Below are 15,641 nucleotides of genomic sequence, written 5' to 3' on the forward strand. Positions count from 1 at the left end.
ACTTATAGGAATGAAGTGCCTAAAAATATTGTAAATTTTCTAAATTTTGTCTCTTGTTGAAATCCTCCACTTATACAATTGTTCTTGAGGCATTTTATTGCATAAATATACAAATTAAAGTTGCACAAAAGATATGTCTCAAATTTGTTTCTATATAAGGTTGCAAGATTGGGTAGTTTGATAAGACCCCACAATCTTTTCTTCATAACACTACGTAAGATAGAACCTAGAAATGCTACAAAAATTGAAGAAAGTAACATAATACAAGGTATATCAATGCAAATAAGGAAAAAGAAAAATTACTAAAATATTGCAAGTGAATAGATATCAATAGAGATTAATAGTGTAAAGCGATTAATAGTGTAAAGCCCTCACTGTAAGTTGAGTCTTAGTCTTCAAATATACACAAGTTAGCAACTACTTCAAAGCTTTTCATAGTAGTCAAACCTCTTTTTGATCTTTCAATATGCATGGACAATCAAGTGGATTGATAAAACATGATTTGTGTGTAATAATAATGCTAATTGTGTTTAGGATGTAAGAACAACAAAAAGAAATGATCTAAGTGTTATAATATTAGGTTTGTATTTTTTTTAACTCTCTGGTATGTATGATGAGTAGAATGTGATACAAAGCAACCAAATTTAATAAGAAAAATTTAATATTCTATTAAATAATATTTTACAAATCAATTGCAAGAATGAGAAGAGATAAACGATTCTATCAATACTTAAGTGACAGATTTCAAATGATTTAAATATGAGAGAGGATTTACAAAACAATAAATATAAGTTTAAATCACCCTAGAAGGATATCAAAAATAAATTTCTTACTTGTTGATAGATGTAATCATACTTTTAAAATGATTTAATGTTATAGAAGGCTTCTTTCAAGTTCACTAAGGTGCTATTCATGAATTTTTGCCCAAGGAGCAAGAGTGGGGGGAGGGGGGAGTGATGGAGATTTCCCCCACTAGTCATTTGCAGTATTTAAGTTCTAACCAATTAATCTTTTTATCATTTTATATTTATTTATTCTATTAAATTGAATATGCAAAATAATAACTCACAAGACCATCATTTTGGATAAATTTTGAAATTTAAACTTTTAAATCTAAATTTGAACTACAAAATTCATGAAACCACCACTTTAAAATATCCCTAAAAATCTCAAAAACACTCATTGATTTTTTTTTTGGAAGCATCCTTCATACGATTGTAGCCTAAGGGTGCGTTCCGTGGAGGGGGCCTTCTTAAAAAAATTTAGTGACCAGTATTGAGATTTTTTAGGATTATTTTAAAATGGATGGTCTTATGAATTTTCTAATGTAGCTTAAACTTCTAAATTTATGAAGCACGGTCTCATGAATTTTGTTATTTTGCACGTTTAATTGAATAGAGTAAATAAATGTAAGATAAAAACTATTAATTGGTTGAAATTTGAAAATTTCATATGATTGAGTGGAGAAAAAGGTCTTAACTAATGTGACAATTTCTAGCCCATCTAAATTTTTAAACTAAAAAATAAAGACTGTACACCTAGAGACATAATATACAATGGAATCCGTGTACACTCATTTTCATGGATGAGCATTAAACATTTGTAAAATCATTTTTTTTATAATGGATAAACATTAAGTATTTGTAAACCTTTTTACTACTTGCCATAGCAATACTATTGCATTCAGTTAACCCTATTTAATCGATTATTTCGACCAATCAAAAGTGATTATTATTTTTGTTTTCAAAATAAACTTAATTTTTATAAAGATATTTATATTTTTAAACTATAAATTATTTATCTACACTATTATTGGATGAAAACATTTAGTGTTATAGGAGCAAATTTTTAGGAATGATAGATTTTATAGGCTTTTTAAGGATTTCTTTATATTTTAAAAAATAATTTTTTATTTTAAGTAGCTTTTTTCAAAAAAATTATCGGTAGTCAAGGTAAATAAAGCAATTTTTCTAGTAAAAAATAAACCCAGTAATTGTATTTATCTTTTATAATTATAATTTTGTATAATTTTTTGAAATCATTCTATTTTTAAATACTTTTTGAAAATCATAATTTTTTTATATATATACAATATAATTTTATAACATTTAATCATAAATTTAATAATTTTTCATTTAGTCATTAAAAACTAAACCTTTTTTGATTCTATTGTTTATAATATATAATTAATAGTTATTTTATTAAGATTAGTTATAATCAATATTGCATAAATATAATTAAAAATAATCATAATCTTAAACCAATAATTAATAATTAATTTTAAGATTAATTTTATTTTAATTTTTTATCGGTAATTTATGTATATTTTATTGATATATTAAAAGTTACATTCATAAAAGATTGCAAAATTAGGGATTAACCCCGGTATCAAATCTCTAATCACATACAACCACTCCTACCAACTATAACCATTGTATCCAAAAGCGCCTTACTGTGCAAACTACAGTCTATAAACATTGATTTTTAAAAGCTCCTAACTGCACCCATTACACAATATAAACATCACCAAAAAGTGGGTTTACTACCACCCCTACTCTATTCAAAATCCATCCAGAAAATAGGTCTTAAGTCTTTAAACCAGTAAGACGAACATAAACAAAAACAAATTTACAACTTCTTTTTACCTAGTCCATTATCCCAGAAGTCTTTCGATTCAAATTTCGTTTTCTTTTCAACATCTTTCTTCTTCACTTCCCTTGCCATTATCCGCTCCATTGCCTTTTTGCGAACAAAACCCTTTAATGCTCACGAACCCACACACATGTCCTTCGTCTAGGTGGCTCAGTCTGCACCATCATTCCGCAAGATGAAGGGTCTAAATTTTGAGTCTTCCCCATCTTACGTCACACCCTCTCCAAACTAGCGCCACAACCCTCTCCCACTTTATCTCTCATGAGAATGGATGCCATTTCAAACATGTACTACTTTGGAACACAAGTGCTCACAACCCATAAAACTTCCTCCTTTGTGTCAAGCTCCAAGCTCCAACCCCCATGCAGCCAACATGGATATAATGTCTAAATTTGTTCTATAGTGGAACTCTAATTTCATGTAAGCTTCATGAGAAACACATCCAAAATTGAAGAAAGACGGGGTCTTTGAATTTAAACACTCCACAAGCCTTTTCTCTAATACCTTTCCAAAAAAGGCAAGTTGTTGTTTCAACAAATGAAGTAAAAAAATTGGCCTCCATTTTGGCTCTTTCTCTTCACCCCAAACACTGCCTTTGTTTATTTTCTCGACAACCCATTTTGAATAATAATAATAACAAAGACACCCCTTGTCAAAACATCATTAAAGAGTCATTAAAACTTCCTCCTTTGGTGGTGTTTGACTCACATGGCATCCAACTCAACATCTCTATAGTCTTCCCACACCGCTTCACCACTTACCTCCTGCAACGATATAGCCACCTTGGAAAGTACATCGGCTATATAATTACCTTCCCTTAGGACATGTCTAACTTAATACGATTGGAAGGTTTTCAATTCAAATTTTAATGACTGAAATGTTTCTGATTCAAATTTAATCATTTTAATAAACTTGTTGATTTTCCAAGAAATGACATCTCCTTTAATAATAGAATTAACTATTATTTGTGAGTCACCTTCCAAATGCAAATAAGGTATCACCAATCATTGTACCATCCTCACTCCCCACAATGACACCTGCACTTTTGCTTCATTTTTGGTGCCATCCAATAATCTCCTTACCCTAATAGCCAGGATATCTCCTCACCAATCAGGATATCTTTGGAAAGTACATCGACTATAAAATTAGCTTCCCTTAGGACATGTCTAACTTAATATGATTGGAAGGTTTTTAATTCAAATTTAATGACTGAAATGTTTCTGAAGAAGTTGAGAAATACAACTTTAGAGATCTGAAGAACACTTGCAAGAAAAATATTGTCACAAGAGAAGAATGGAGGCAAAAAGAAATAATGGCTCTAAAGAAGAAAATTATCATTTAGAGAGGGAATTTAATAAAAAGTACAATACAATCTTTATAAAATGAGAATGTGCAACACTAAAGAAACCCTAAAGGGATAATGTGTATTTAATAATTAGACTAATTATTAAATACCTGCAATATTATTAAATGCCTTAGTTTAGCGGATCAATTTAAGAGTTGATCTGGAGGAGAATGTGTTTGAGCTCTGCTTCGAGGGTTCAAGCTAGGGCACTCGCACCCTAGCTCATGGTCGTTGTTCTCTGTTGTGCGCTACGTGGGGGGTCTCTTCCATTTTGGGGGGTCAGTTTCTTCATTTTATTCCTCTTTTTCTGTTATGTGTTGTTGGCTTACGGTGTTCGGGTTCTTTGTTGTTGCTGGGAGTGGTGGGGGTGTGTGGTTCTTTCCTTGTTCGACTCCTTGGTCATGGGTACTACGACCTGTGGGGGAAGTGTTTTGTCATTTGGGAGGGTGAGGCGTTGAGGGGTTGCTCAGAGTTTTCTTTGTTGAAAAGTGCTAACTTGGTGCTATCGGTGAGTGGTGGTTGGGTGGGGCTAGGGGGTGCCTGCCCTTATTCTCTTTTGGGGTTTTGCTCTGCATGCAAGGCGTGAGGGCTCAAACGGCCATGCCTTGTGGAGATCTGTCACGATCTTCTTTGAACCTGGACTTTCAAATAGTTGTTGGTTCGAAGTCCCCTATTCAGAGTACTAAGGTTTTTGTTAACAGTCTTTTTGCTTCGGGTGAAGGTAATGCTAATGTCGGCTTGATGAGTGGTGCTTGGGTCACAAAAACTAATGGGTCTTTGGAGAAGTGTAAAGAGAGGCCAAATATTGGCGATTCCTCCAAAAATGATCATTGAGGATGTGGAATACTATTCGAAGCATTCTTTGTATTGCAAGTTTTTAATTAATTCATGGTTACATTCAATTGCATGGAGGATCGCAATAGGGTCTTTGAAGGAAGACTGTACTTTTATCACCAGTTGGGGTTGTTCATCAAACCTTGGCATGCGGGATTTAACCCTTCAGAGGAACTCCCAAATCGGGTCCCAGTGTGTGTTCGATTACCTCATTTTTCGGTGGAATATTGTCAGGAGGATGTGTTGTGGATGCTCACTTCATTGCTTGGGAATCATGTTGGATCTTCATTGCAAACCTTGGGGAGAAAGGTAATGACTTTCGCTCGTATCTGTGTTGAAATTGATCTTATTAAGCCTTTGTCAGATGCTATAGATATGTGTGCGGGCTCTTATTCTTGGGTCCAACAGCTAGATTATGAGACTTTACAATTTCGGTTTCATCTATGTCATGAGTATGGTCATTTGCAGCGCAAGTGCCCTAGGTCTAAACCGGCAGTGCATCAGCCTCAACAGTCGTCACGTAACCTTGATGGAGCTGATAAAGGAAAAGATCCCATGTCTGGTGTGGCTGTGGGTGTTGATGGTTTTGTCCCAGTTAAGACAAAGAATAGGAACCGAGGTCAAAAGAGGTCTTTGCAGGAAAGTTAGGAGGAGGATACCTTTAACAGATTTGAAGCCTTGGATGACCTTAGTCAACAGGAGGTGAATCCGGGGACGATTCCTTTGGATCAGAGTGCAGTAGGGTTGATGCCTGATAGTGTGAACTTGGATCCTTCCCAGGGTCTGCAAGAGGTTGGAAGTCAACAGATGGAGATGTATCAACAGGTATTGGCTTAGATGGGACCCATCTCTAGTGTTGAAATGAAGATAGATGGTGGGGATGTTTCTTCAGCAACACATAAATTGGACTTTGTTGGGGTTAAAAGTAATAAGATCTCTTTACATCTGGGTCTTCTTCAGAAAGACATCAAGAATGGTGCAACGGAGAAGAATTTGAAGGTTGGCAGAAAGAAGGACTTGGATAAGATTAAATTGATGGGGGAGAACTTGGTTGAGTCAGGGTCAGTAAAGACTCTGGATTCTCATATTTCTAATCCCCCGAAATGATTGTGCTTTCATGGAATGTGAGGGGCTTGAACAGTGGCCCTAGATTAAAAAAAATCGAGAATTGATTAGGAGTCATTCTCCTGATGTCCTTTTCTTGTAGGAAACTAAACTATCTATGGAAAGTATGTTGGGTTTGGTGCCTAAGCTATAGGGGAGAGGCGAATGTCAATGTATTGGGGCATTTGGTTCCTTTGGAGGAGTGGCTTGTCTTTGTAACCCCTTGAGGATTCATCATATATGGTGGGTTTCTTCCAGATCATCTTCATCTAGGGTTGCCCCTAGTCTTGAGATTGGGGAATATATATTGCTTACTAACATTTATGCCCCCACTGATATTTGGGGTAAGCAAAATTTGTGGTCTCATATTTCTTTTATACGTGGGTTTTTTTCTTTTCATCCATGGATTCTGGCGGGTGATTTGAATGCCATTTTAGAGTTGAGTGAGAAGAAGGGTGGTGTTATGCGGTTGGAGCCTTCTTCCTTCCTTCTTTGAGATAGTATATCAACCTTGAATCTTGTTGACATCAAACCCGATAATGGTTTGTTCACTTGGAACAACAAGAGACTAGGGGAGTATTGGATTGCGAAGAGGCTGGATCGCTTTTTGGTTTCTAGTTTTTGGATTGGTGGGGGATGGTCCTCATGCTCCGAGATTTTAGATTGGAAAGGTTCGGACCACAGGCCCACCAAATTGGTGTCCTCTTCTGCTCAGGTTGCTCGCACTCCTTCATTCTAATTCCAGCTTATGTGGTTGTGGGATTCTTCTTTGCATGTTCATGTTGCAGAGTGGTGGAAGAAAGGGAGGCAAGCCTTTGGCACTGCCATGTACACTTTTGCCAAGCAACTGCAATTTGTTAAGTTCTAGCTTAAGCGGTGGAATCATCAGTGTTTTGGTAATATCTTTCATGCCAAGACAACTGCTCAATTAGAGTTTAATGGCATTACTAGAGAGATTAGAGAGCATGGGTTGTCAGAAGCCTTGCTTAGGGAGCTGTTGTCTTGATGATGATTGTAATGAATAACTTCATATGTTGTCATTGATGAAACACATACACACACATATATGTTCACATTGTCTATCGGTGTGACTTCAAAGTTTATATTACAATCGATATACTAGAAGTTTATATCTAACTGGTACATGGTGACAACCGATATATACATGGAGATAACTAGTGTGTATTTATATATGGATATAAATAACTCAGCGACAACCTGAAGATCCAGTGGAGATTATCAAAGGAGCATCAAAGGACAAATGGTTTATATGTTTAACTCCAATCGGCATTGTTGTTCCAACCGGTATTCATTGATTATGTGATGAGTTATCACTAGTCGTGATGAGTTATCCTTATCGACAATTTATGGCAGTATTTTTGTGGTGAGTTATGATTGTTTGACTAGATACACTGCACCTAGGAAATTGTGATATGATTTCTAGAGGCCGACATGAAATCTAAATGTCTATATATTGACATCACAATTAATTATTTGCATGAGCGAAGGAGATATGCTATGAGATGATTTGATGTGAAGGCAGAAGTGTTAAGTTGCAGAGTATGTTGGTAATGAAGTTTTGAATGCACAGAAAAGGATCTATTCAAGCAAGTTGTGCTAATACTAGATCACACCACCTGTTGTTTTCTAATCACTGCAACAGTCAAATCCCCTAACCGGGTAAGCTCTAACAAGCTTCATTGTACAAATACTCTAACCAAGTGATCCATTAGTTTGGATTCAGAAGTCCTCTACCGAGGTTACTCCTGATAGGGTACTACCTTTTACAGGGTATAGCTTTTAACTAAGCTTTGGGATCTTTAACATGATTCACTCCTAGCAGAGAAACATTTTGTAGACCTTAACCAGTCAGTTATCTATTACTGCAGATAGTTAACTTGTGAGTCCCATCTCACCGTGGTTTTTCCCATTTGGGTTTTCCACGTACAAACACTTGTGTTATGATGGATGGTTTACTTATTGTGGACGTTGTTATATCACTTTGGATTACATGCATGTCATTTAACAAACTTGTTAAGTATATCTACCGGTTAGTGTTTAAAGTAGTATTGTTTTTGGTGTTACTGATTCACCCCCCCTCCCTCTCAGTGCTTTAAAATTCCATCAGGAGGAAGTCAGGGCAGTCAAGGTTTTAGAGGAATGGGAGCTTAGGGAGGAAATCTACAAGAAATAGAGAGATCGTATTGATTGGCTTCAAGCGGGGGATAAGAATACTGTGTTCTTTTTCAATACGGTGAAAGCAAGAACGCATGGCAATTCCATCCCTGTTCTGGTTAATGATAGAGGTGAGTAGTGTTTATCCTTCCAGGGGATTTCTAGGGAGTCTTTGCAGTATTTCCAATCCCTTTTTAGTGAGGATTCTCAGGAAGAATCAAAAGAGGTAAATCAGGTTCTTGCTTGTATCGCTTCTCTAGTTACTAGGGAGATGAATGAGCAGCTTATGGGACATATTTTGTTGGACGAACTTGAGAGGATTGTTTTTCACATGAAGACGGGGAAGGCGCCTGAACCAGATGGGTTTTCGATTGAGTTCTATCAAGAATTATGGGATATTATCAAATTGGACTTATTGGAGGTGGTCCAAAAGTCCCAAAGGACTAAGCAGATGCTTCAGGATTTGAATGCGACTTTTATTGCGCTCATCCCCAAGCGTGATGGGGTTGACAAGTTAGGCCAATTTCATCCTATTTCTCTTTGTAATGTGATTTATAAGATTATTTCTAAGCTGATAGCAGAAAGATTGAAGAATTGGCTTGGGGGGGTCATTTCTGAAGAGTAGAGTGGGTTTGTGCAGGGTCGTCAAATCTTGGAAGGAGTGATCATCTCTACTGAGACCATTCATTCTATGGAAACTTCCAAGGAAAAAACTATGTTTATCAAGCTTAGAGACATGACAAAGGCTTATGATAGAGTCCGATGATCCTTTCTCCAGAAGATTCTTAGGGCATTTGGTTTTTTTTATGAATGGATCCAATGGGTTATGAGTTGTGTTTTGTCTACCTCATTCTCTGTGCTAATTAATGGAGATCATACTGAGTTGTTTGGTGTGTACAAGGGCCTTCGTCAGGGGGACCCTCTTTCCCTGTACTTATTCATTCTTCTGGCCGAGGGTTTGGGGAGATTGATTAAGTATAATGTGGGACTGGGTACTATTCATGGTTGGAGTTGGGGTAATGACATACCTCCTCAGTCGCATTTGCAGTTTGTGGATGATACGACCCTGATGGGACTGGCTAGGATTAGAGAAGTTATAAATCTGCGTAAAATCTTGGATGCCTATCTTGGGGTTTTTGGCTAGTTGATCAATGAGGATAAATCTTCCATTGTATTCTTCAACACACCTGAAACTATTTAGTTGAGGATTGCTCATATCTTGAGATTCCAGGTCGGGTCTCTTCACTTGACTTACCTGGGTATTCCTATCTTTGCTGGTAATCCTCCCAGGGACTCTTGGTAGGGTATTCTGGACAAATTTCATATGAAGGTTGAACATTGGACTCATATATGGTTATCCTTTGCTGGGCGGGTTCAACTGATCCAGTCGGTGGTCCATGCTCTTCCGATTTTTAGGTGTATGCTCCAAGTGGCCCCAAAGTGGTTTGTGAAGGAATTGGATTCTTTGGCAAGGTAATTCTTATGAGCAGGCAACCTGTCCTCCCATAAATGGAGTCTTGTCAAATGGGACTTGGTGTGCAGCCCGAAGCAGTTGGGTGGCCTTGACTTAAGGCAGTCTTCTTTATTTGGGGAGGCTTTGGCGGCTAAATTGTACTGGAGGTGGTGTGTTGAACAAGATCGAGGTTGGGCTAGGATTTTGTCTTTCAATTATATGCACAGGATCCCGAAGGAGGAAATTACAAGATATCCGCTTGCGGGAAAAGGCTCTACGATTTGGAGTACTCTCAAGATAGGGGCTACACTAATAAAATATGGTCTTTTTTGGATCTGTAAGAGGGGAGAAGAGGTGCTTTTTTGGTTTGATTCTTGGGATGGCTATCCCCCCATTATTGATTAGTTTGCTAATTGAGTGAATCTTTGTCAGAGGTTCATGGAGGCAAGGTGGTCTAGAGTGAACAACTTTAAGTCTATTTATAGGTGTGGGCAACTGGAGATGGTGCGGTGGAAGGTTCCTAATGAATGGTTGGTTGTTGATATGGAGGAAGATTGCTCTGAGCTTCATGTCATTTTGGCTAGTAGACACTGTAGTTCCCTTAAGGATAGGGATAGACTTGCTTGGTCCCTGAATCCTAAGGGTGTTTTTACTGTTGCCAGTGGGTACCAAGACCTACTGTTCCATTGCTTGGAGGGGATGGAGGTGGATTGGTGGAAATATGTTTGAAACAATTTCTCTTGGCCGAAGTGTAATTGTTTTGCTTGGACTTTGGATTTGAATAGGTGTCTTACCTCGGACAATATTTGCAAGCGTGGGTTCCATGGGCCTTCCATCTATGTTTTGTATGGTAATGGAGAGGAGGATTCATCTCGCCTTTTTCGTTGTTGCTCTAGCATTATTGGTGGGGAGTGTGGAAGCACCCCTGTGTTCACGCAGATTCTTTGGTGGAGTTTTGGAGCATTTTGGGCAGGCCTCCTATTTTGTCCTCTTTTCTCCAGACTGTCTGGCACATTGGGCCCATTTTTATACTTTGGCAGATCTAGTTAGAGAGGAATAGGAGAATCTTTAGGGATGTCAAACTGTTGGTTCAACAAGTGTGGAATAGAATCATTGGCATGATCCAAGAGACGGTGGAAGCTAAATGTGAGGTGAATTTTCCTCTGGATAGAGGAGAGGCTGATATTTTGAATAGGTTGGGTTTGTAGGAGATGTCTCCTATCTCAGCTTGTTTCAAGAGAGATAGACGTGCTAAGCAGAAGGTTCAAAGGGGGGGAACCTGGTTGCCCCCTCAGGATGACTTCATTAAGATTAACAACGATGGATCCTCTCGGGGTAATCCGGGTCCTGCTGAGATTTGGGGGGTTGGTAGGGATTGTATGGGGGTTGTGGTTTTCTTCTTTTCAGTTCATAAAGGGCAACAATCTAATAATTTTATGGAGGGACTAGCAATTTTCTATGCCCTGGAGCGTGCATATGAGCTGGGGTGGCGTAAGGTTATTTGTGAATTGAATTCGTAGATTATTGTTAATCTGTTGATTGAGCAGAGGTAAGTGGGATTAATTGGCAGCTGGCAGGGATTGTGCACAAGATTTTGCAACTTAGTGCTATGATGGAGAGGGTGTCTTTCATCCACATTCCTCATGAATGGAATAGAGCTGCAAATTGTTTGGCTAAGTGGGCTTTGGAACATGGTGATGTGTGGAAAGTTAAGGGTTGGGAGCATCTTTCCCCTGATTACTGTCAAGACTTGCATAAGATCTTCATTGAGGATATGGAGAGTTATGAAGCTAGATAATTTTTGGTTGGGTTTGTTGTTCTCTTCTGGAGCCTTGTGGCTCTGGCTTTCGTGTGTAATGTTGGTTTCTAATTATTAATATAGATTTTACCCCTTTATTCAAAAAAAAATGCCTAAGTCTAGCTTAACGTAGAGTATAATAGACTAATAATTAAATAAATAATTATTAGCTAATACATGATAACTCTAACACCCCCTTAAGATGAACTTAGGGAGTAGCTAGAAACCTAAATGCATGAAGCAAAAAATGCAACTACATGATGAAGACAAATTTGGGTCCCAACAACAAGGCCTGATGAGGTACCCAAGTACAAAAGATCTCTCACAACTAGAGAAAAGGATAAAACCTCATGGGAAAAACTCCTCTCCTAAAGAGATAAATACAAGTGAAGAGATGAAGAAGCCTCCAAACAAGAGAATGTGCCCAAAAAAAGGAACAAAGGATGATCATGAAGAACACAATTGAAACATGAAGCTGCAAACACTGTTGAAGAATAACTATCGATCTGAAGAACCTCCACTAAAATAGAAGATGATTATGTAGAGAAGACTGTAATCTGCATGAGTTCCCTCAAATAACACTACTCGAATCATATGGGAAGCAAAGGCAAATCACTGAACTCGAAGATACAAATGGCAAAAAACACCAAAGTCTGAAGAGCTGATCAATCAAAGATGGAAGGTTGCCTCCAAAAATAGAAATGAAAGAGTGTCCATATGGTAAATGATCCATCTCACCAAAATGCATAGGTAACCATCCACTGCATCCACCTAGTACATAGGAACAAATGCTAATTACATAGCTCACTCCAACGCGAAACCAAGGAAGCATTAGCACCAACAGTAGAAACCCCCCCATAATGGTGATAAGGGAGAGGTATGATAGGTACACTGAATCTGAAAGCCATAATATAGTGCATGAAGAAGAACCAAGAACATCTGACCGTGCAAACATGAAAGTACAAGCAAATACAAAGGGTGTGCAAACCAAGGCACACATGCATGACAAAGGTATGAAGGAAAACAAAGGCAATCATCAAACCCCCATGGCACTTTATATCATAGTGCCAGTACAATAAGGCACAAAACTGGTGTGCAAGATCCCATAATACATGTGTAATACAGAGGCACTTTATCTCAGTGCGATTACAAAATCATAAGTGCTTACATTGAAAGCTCAAAATGTCAAAAAAAGACATAAGACTGGAAAAACATGAAGAACAACCAAAAAAGAGTCATCCCACACAAACGATAAGTTCTCATGAGCTCATATGTCCCAATGCCGCTGGAATTGCGAAAATCGAAGAAATTGGCGAAAAGATATGAGCTTGGGACTGAAAACAACACATCTGACTTCAAATGTCTATAGAATGTACTGGCAAAAAAACCAGGTGATGAAACCCACAAATCTGGAAAGTAGACGAAACCAACTTTCCAACGATATCTCGTTTGCCCAAAACAGATATCGTATGCCCAAGATATGGCCAAAACAAAAAAACCCCTCTTTTAAGGCACAAAGAGGGTCTCAGGATCCATGCAAAGGTGTCCGTACTGTTGACGTCATGCTGATGTCAACAGAATATTCCAAGAATATTTCCTGCTTGCCGAAAAAAATAGGTCGCCTGAAAAATTTATTGAAAAAAAATCAGGTGCCTAGAAAAATCCCCCAGCTGCATGAAAAAACCTCTGCTAGTAAAAAGGTTACTGGAAAAAAAGACCGTTAGCCGAAAAAGTGGGCGGGGGCCAGAAAAGTGGTTTCCTGTCGGGCGGCGGGCAACAGTGGTCGAAAGCGGTTGGTGGTCAACAGATCAGAGGGCGGAGCCCTGAGCAAGGACAATGGTGGTGGCCAAGAGCAACAGGTGGCAATTGGCTGGATGACGGGGCCGACAACAACAGAGGACCGACAGGCGGGGCTTGGGCCTGGGCCTGGGCGGCAGCGATGGTGGCTGAGAGCAGCAGGTGGCGATCAGCTGGATGGCGGGGGCGACAACATCAGAGGACTGGCGGGCGGGGCCTGGGCGGCGGTCGAAGGCAGAGGATCGTGGCAGCGGGGGTCAGAGAAAAAGGTCGTCCAGAGGCAGAGGGCGACGATGTTTCAGAGCTCTTCACAACCTTTTGTCTTCTTTGAGCATTGTATACATATTTTTGTAAGTATTGACAACAATAGTAGAAACCCCCCGATAATGCTGACAAGGGAGAGGTATGACAAGTACACAATCTGAAAGTCATAATGTAGTGCATGAAGAAGAACAAGGAACATTTGATCGTGCAAACATGAAAGTACAAGCAAATACAAAGGGTGTGCAAACCAAGGTACACATGCATTAGAAAGGTATGGAGGCAAACAAAGGCAAACATCAAACCCCCATGGAACTTTATATCATAGTGCGAGTAAAATAAGGCACAAAATTGGTGTACAAGAGCCCATAATACATGTGCAATACAAAGGCACTTTATCTTAGTGTGATTACAAAATCATAAGTGCTTACATTGAAAGCTTGGAATGTCAAAAAAAGACATAAGATTGGAAATACATGAAGAACAACCAAAAAAGAGTCATCCCACACAAACGAGAAGTTCTCACGAGCTCATATGTCCAAGTAATTCACCACAGTGTGAAAACACAAAAACATGAATAAAATGTACCTGGAGTGAAATCTGGAAAAAGTGCATGGATGGATGTGAAGAGCTTTGATACCATGAAGAAGTTGGGAAATACAACTTCAAAGATCCCAAGAACACCTGCAAGCAAAATACTTGTCACAAGAGAAGAATGGAGGCAAAAAGCAATAGTGGCTCTGAAGAAGAAGATTATCATTCAGAGAGGGAATTAGATTAAAAGTACAATACAATCCTTATAAAAGGAGAATATGCAACCCTAAAGAAACCCTAAAGGGATAAAGAATAATTATTAAATACCTACAATATTATTAAATGCCTAAGTTTAGCTTAAGCGTAGAGTATAATAGACTAATACTTAAATAAATAATTATTAGCTTATACATGATAACTCTAACAATTTCTAATTCAAATTTAATCATTTTAATAAACTTGTTGATTTTCCAAGAAACGACCTCTCCTTTAATAATAGAATTAACTAAATTATTTGTGAGTTACCTTCCAAATGCAAACAAGGTATCACCAATCGTTGTACCATCTTCACTCCCCACAATGCCACCTGCACTTTTGCTTCATTTTTGGTGCCATCCAATAATCTCCTTACCCCATTAGCGAGGATATCTCCTCGCCTATCAATTTATATATTTGGCATTGTCGTCAAAGGGGGTGAGAAGCATGTGAAAAACTGCCTTATCTTTGGAGCTTTGTGTGCATGATCAAAGGGGGAGTTTGTTGGATTTTTGTCGATTCATTCCTTTGCATTGATTGTTTTTCACATTCATATGTTGTCATCAATGCCAAAGGGGGAGATTGTTGGACATTGTTGTTGCTAGGATATGTTGTTTGTCATTGATGTCAACATATTCTTGTGATTTATTGCTTCGATGGTTGCATATTAGTTTATTAGGATCATGGTTCGGTATATGGAGTATTTCTAGTATCATTATATCTTTCTGTATTGGTTTCAGTGATCCGGGAGCTTAATTGATCATATCATATGATCCGGTTTACAGTTGGGTTCTTCTTATTAGTGCTTTGGTGAGTTGGGTATTTCCTTTGGTATATTCCAGTGTGATTAGATCTCGAGTTGCGATTTTGGGATAATATTTTGGATGTTCGTGTGTATCTTCATGTCAAGTGGTTCATGATTTGGTGCTCTAGAAGTTATCTTTCATATCCGAGTTGTTGTTGAGTGTTCTTGGATGTCAACGTGTTGATCGATGAAGATTTGCATAACTGGTGTTGGTGCAGCTATTGCGGATGGCAACCCCGGAAAGCCTATTAACAGACCAATTTTATTATATTATAATTACTATATAGATTTTTTAATTAAATTAGAATTATATTCTTAAGAAAAATGTATATTTTTACTATAATGTTTATGTTACATTATTATTATTAATATTATTTTATTGAAGTGAGAGTTATAATTAGTATAACAAAATACAATTAAAATAATATAATTTTGAAATAATAATATTTCAAAATTATAATTAAGAATTACTTCAAATACTATGAAGGCAAGTATTCGCCATTGTGTGGCACTTGTTTATTTTTATTTTTATTTCTATAATGACATACCTATTAAAGATTTTTAAAACCATTTTTATTTTAATAATGATAAACAATAAATATTTGCAAACTATTTTTTATTTCTATAA

This window comes from Cryptomeria japonica, chromosome 2 (genome assembly GCF_030272615.1).
Source record: "Cryptomeria japonica chromosome 2, Sugi_1.0, whole genome shotgun sequence".
In the NCBI taxonomy this organism is placed as follows: domain Eukaryota; kingdom Viridiplantae; phylum Streptophyta; class Pinopsida; order Cupressales; family Cupressaceae; genus Cryptomeria; species Cryptomeria japonica.